This window comes from Anneissia japonica, unplaced genomic scaffold, assembly GCF_011630105.1.
Source record: "Anneissia japonica isolate Jap-2015-1 unplaced genomic scaffold, ASM1163010v1 scaffold6417_len956965_cov193, whole genome shotgun sequence".
Lineage (NCBI taxonomy): Eukaryota > Metazoa > Echinodermata > Crinoidea > Comatulida > Comatulidae > Anneissia > Anneissia japonica.
Window position 1 is genome coordinate 709925 of NW_022713977.1, and position 5868 is coordinate 715792.

The window sequence follows — 5868 nt, forward strand, 5'->3', positions numbered from 1 at the left end:
GTAATATTAATTATTTCAATTCACTTTATTATGCAATGATGATTGAATAAAATATACCAGATTGTATCTATAGTTCACTGCATATGATTTTAAAGAGGTTTTTGTTTGTTGTCTTCTTTCTCTTCGTGACTCAATGATAAAGATAGTAATAATGCTAGATGATGCATTGATCATTAGAAACCTGAGTAACCAATGTGTTATTACTGTTTTATTTACTTCTTTGAGGGTCTTTCCTATGTAACCTTATTCCCGAAAAGAACGGGCGCGCGATAAAAGGTTTGCAATGGATATGCCTTATGGTATCGTATTGCAATCCAATTGTAACGTTAAGATCAATGGTTATGAGAATGAACCGCACAATCTGTCAGCTAATTACGTGCATTTGCCAGCGCCAACTAGTTATTCTTATGTAAATTTTTAATTAACACAAATATTTAATTTCATTATTGTAATAAAACTTGCAGTTACGTTAGTAACCTAATTGTCGGTTTCCTTAAGGTATATAAGAATTTCATACACATTCACGAGCAACAGTGACAATGTTGACGGTAATGGCAAAATAATGTTTAAAACTCTTTAAAACTGTATAGGTGAGGAAATCTGCGAAGTAGAAAACCTCAATGATTTATATTTTTATGAACTGCAGGAAATCCTCGCATTTATATCTGCATTCTTAGAATACTGGGATAGCCTAAAATATTGTATATTACCTTGGCCTAGTAATCACAAACAACTCAGTACTGTTAAATCGTGGAAGCTGGGTAATCTCTCATTTCAAATTTTAAGTCCGAGAAATTATTGTGTTTCAAAAGGTTATTTATAACTAGTTTAGCACAATAAACAGAATATCCAGGCATTACCAATAGTAATAAATATCCCTAAACAAGTTGTATTTAATTTTAATAATAATTATAACAAATAATAAAAAAATGAACTATATCTTTATAGTATATAGTATTACTAAATCAAATATATAAACCAATGTTCAGAAAATTTTTTTCCTATTTAATGGTAACATGATTTCCAATGACCATTGAAATGTACAGTACATGAGAATTAAAAAAAATAAATTGGACAAAAAGGAAACAGGAAACCCCTAAAGATAATTGTTGTTGATATATAGAAATAGACCAAATGCAAAAGCAAACAGCAAAATCGAAATATTAATGGTCTGAAAGAAGAGTAAAGGCAATGACTGATTCCCGCTTCACTTGGTCTGACGATAGTCATAATGCATCTAGGTCCAGAAATAATGTGTGCACTGGACAGACAGTCTATTTTCTGGAAACAAGACCCATATCCATGATGGGTGAATTCATGATCAACACATTCCCCCTTCATATATTCATAATTCTTCTTGACACAAGCCAGTTTATAGGCCTTAATGATATTGAACACCCACAATTAACTTCATACTTCAGCATAAAAGATATGCACGCTAACTACCATTATCGTATTTACTCAGGTGCATACGATATCCGTCTCGCTTTTTTTTAAATTGCTGTATTAAGTTGAAAACGGTTTTAATGGCCTTGAAATGGCGTAGATTACTATGTGTAATCCGTGTACTTATATTAGCAGGGAGGTACAAGAAGCGATAGCACCATTGTTTTAGTAAGCTTATATGTCATTGGCTGCTTATTTATCGCTTTTAACTTGGACATTGTTCTGTTTTTGTTTGATGAAAGCATCATCTAATGGCAACATTATCTGAAGGTGTTTTGTAGTAGAATGTGCATGTGAGTGTGACATAATAGTAAAGCATTGGGCCTCGAATGAAAGGTCAAGGGTTCAAGTCTGAATCTACTCACTTGATTTTATCATTTGACAGTGTACTTCCTCCTTATTCATTCAGTTCTTAAAAGTATAATCATCTTAAAAGTTTGGAATATTTTTAATTTATATTTATGTCTTGTATTTTATTTATTTCCCTCTAGATATGGTGATGCTCTGTATGTTTAAGAATTACCAAATTCTAAAATAATTTTAAAGGTAAGGTTTCTAATCGAATGTTATACTTACTTTTCTTGAATAACCATCAACAACGTTTTCATGCCTGACATTTACTAATAGAGTAACTTTTCACAAGTATACTATAAATAATTTTGGTCATCATTTTTTTTTATTCATGTCTAATCATTGCAACTTTTTCATTTGATTTAGTTTCTACATTTGTTTTTTAGGAGCATGTGGCCAGGGGCAGATTTAGGGGGGGGGGGGCCGGCCCAGCCCCGGCCCCCCTTTTGGGATGTAAAAAAAGAAAAAAAAAAAAAAGAGGGAAAAAGAAAAAAATAATAGCTCAGAATGTCCCAAATGTTACGTTCGGGCGTCTAGAACACAACAATTTCGCGGGGGCATTCCCCGGACCCCCTACGACAGTGTTGTCTCAATCGGCCCAACTTCCGGCCTCCCTTCCGGCCCCCCCTTTTGGACATTTCTGGATCCGCCCCTGGTGGCGGATCCAGAAATCTGGTACTGGTACGGTCATTTATAAAAGCCTCTTGCGGTTATAAAGCGCAGTTCCTTTCCCTGGTCATTGGGTCCACATGCTAAGTGTTGCTGCTGGTAATCAGCGCAGGAGCAGGCAACCCCACCAGGTACCCATTTATACTCCTGGGTGGTGCAGATAATGTCTTGCTCAAGGACACATGCGAAATGCACAGTGAGGGATTGAAACCCTGACTTCGAGGTTGGGAAACCAAATCGTTCCCACTGCGCCAAACCGCTTCTTCCGACTGGGAGTTCGAGACTGACGCTCGACACATTGCTTGTATCGCCTTGTATAATGTGCGGATTTTGATAGGCGCTATATAAATTTTGGTTCTAAAAAAAAAACAAAAAAACTAAAGGTACAGTACGTGAACCTGTACAGGTCCAGAGTGCATCCATCTTTTATAAGCATTGGGGCCAACTGTGCAATGTGTTGAGTTGATTGCCACTCCTCCTCAAAATGTCTGTCTCTTTTTGGAGTTACTGTTTTTATTTGTTTATTCATTCCATGATTTTTGCCTTACTATTTTGATCATTTGTTATGGTTTAGATCATTTCATTGAATGTAATGATTTGCACACGTTCAGTTCATTTATAACAAGGATTGTCCCCGCTGGTAGCTTCAAAACTTTGGAAGATTCTATTCTGTAGAGAAATTCTGTAGGCCTATACATTGATTTTGGACACTGTGAACCTTATATTTTATTAGTAATAATGACTACCTTTGCCTGTATTACTCTTAATAATTATATTTATTACTATCCTAATTTCTGTGTATTGAGACATGATTTTATAATTAAGTAAATAAGTAACATGTTCAGTCACCAGAAAAGGTGTAGAGGTCAAGTGCAGTATCTTGTTAGTAAACATCTCAGGTAGGTGTGAAGGTCAACAATGGTTTGCATTATTTTGGTCTAGTCAATGATAGAGGGATAAGGTCAAATTATGACCCTAATGTGTCACTGGGTCAGGGATCTGTGGTAGATGTTGTTTACCAAACAATGAGCCCTGTGCTCTAACCTCAACACGGTGATTAAACAATTACTAAAAATACTTCACACCCCATTAATAAGTAGTCATTCTTTGAAATTACTTGTAAAGGTGAGAAAGAGTTTGGCTCTGTGTTTTAGTTCAGTGTTTGGAAACCGTCTCTTAATAACATTCTGCATAAAATAAAGGATTAGTACTCTACATGTACCAGTGAAAGTAAATCTTTACGGTAGGGATAAAGCTAAAATTAAAGTATTTGAGGATCTTTGTATTTTAACCATCATTTAATTATACATGTATCAGCCAAGGAATGTTCCCAGGGCTTTTTGTAAAGGTATACTGATTATTCAGTTTTCAAGTACATCTTAACTAATCTACTTACAACTAAACCCAAGTATGGAGGTTTAATTTTGTCTGTTACAAAGGTGTAATACTATGAATAAATACTACAGTAGATTAAGTGAGATGAAGTAGGCTTTTCTCGACACTGTGGATTAGGATTGTAATACATAAATAAAACATTGTACCAAGAATAGTCCGATGAGCAGGCAGAAAATTGTCCGCCTGTCTGTGTCTCAAATGAATTTAGAAATTGAGTGAAATAAGTCCTGAAAACTGAATGATGGCCAGAGACTTCAGCTACAGGAATATCTAATGTGGACTGCCTCTCTACTCCACCTGGTGTGGGAACGTTCAGCCAGTTTTCCCCTTCCAATTGTTGATTTCAATCATATCAGACATCTGTGTACCGCTATGTAGGTTAAAATCCAGACTTACTGACATACCATTAATGATGTTGATGGATTGAGAATGACTTGTTTTTCACTGTCATTATTTCAATTAAGCTGATTGTCAGCCTTGCTCCAGTCAGAGATATTGATGGACATGTGAAGTATTGATTTCCTGTGCAGTACTAATTATGCCATTTGCTACTCATTAAGAATAAGATACAGTTTCTTCAAGCGCAGGTTATGTTGGATAAAATGCAAATTACAGGTATTTAGTCTAATACCCGATTCACACGTGAAGTTAAATATTAAAAAAGTAACAAATTGTAACCGAGCGATCTCCCGAGTTATTCCTACCGAGATAAAAAGCATTCACACGCGTCTGTAAGGTAATGCCAAGGTCGTGTAAAATTTATTCAGTGTTTATTCATTGAATCATTTTTTCACCTACTGCGATATAGGTCTAGCCTAGGCCTAGTTGAGAACCCTAGTCACAGATGGACTGTTCAACTCACCATCACAGTAAACATTCGAAGCAATCAATGCCCTTAACAATTGCTGTACTACTACTACTACTACTAAACTAGGCATAGCTTCCAACTTTTCTGTCGACTCTTGATAATACTAGTAATAGTACTAACATCATCCTGACGTTCATTTTATGTATATCTTCTTCTTCTATCATTACTAATTAACATCAATAACAAGGGTAATTCATTCATCATTGAGAAAAACTAGGCCTATCTATTTCTAGTGGATCAGAATCGTCTGCAGAAGGAAGAAAATTCAAAGAACCCTGTGAAACACAGTAGATTGTTGTTGTATTGAAATTGCTGCGCATGCGCAGATCCATCCATGCTACATCTCGAAAGCTTTACCAGCCTCAGCGAGGCTGGTAAAGATTACCGAGACGTTCCGAGATTTTACAAGGATATTGCACGGAGGTACTTTCACACGTGCCGTAAAATGTTACTTTTGGTTACATTTTGTTACCTTTGGTAAGATTTTTTTACGTGTGAATCGGGTATAATATTTATTACCATAGCCATATTAATTATTTACATAACAATTTTCTAATTTTATTGTTACATAATATTCTTAAATAATTATTTATTTGTAATTTTATAAATTATGATTATTAATTGTGATTAAATTGTGATTATATAAGTTGTGAATTTAGAGAACCACTTCAGGTCAGCTCTTTAGCTGTTAGGATCATTCTTAAACTATATTTTCAAATTGAACAAAGAGGTTTTGAACAAAAAGAATTAGGTGATTGTTTATTGTACTTTAGTACTCTATTCACTCACTGTAGTTTAGCAGTGTCCTAATCTAGTTCTCAGACACCTACCTACCTACTACTTACCTATGTAACCTACTGCAGTGTCATAATTTTGTCTGTGCCTTGGTCATTAATATGAAGTCACTTCTGAGACCTTCAATTCAATTCAATTCAATTCAATTCAAAATACATTTATTTTCTTCCATTTGCAATTGAATAACAGAGTTCATTAAAAATGATAGGTTTGTGAAACAAAATCAAAAGGAAGAGGGCACATGCCCGAGAAGATTTATATAAAAAAAATCTTGTATTGGGCAGGCCTGAACACAAAATCACAAAAACACAGAGAGATAAAAAAACAAACAAACAAACAAACCA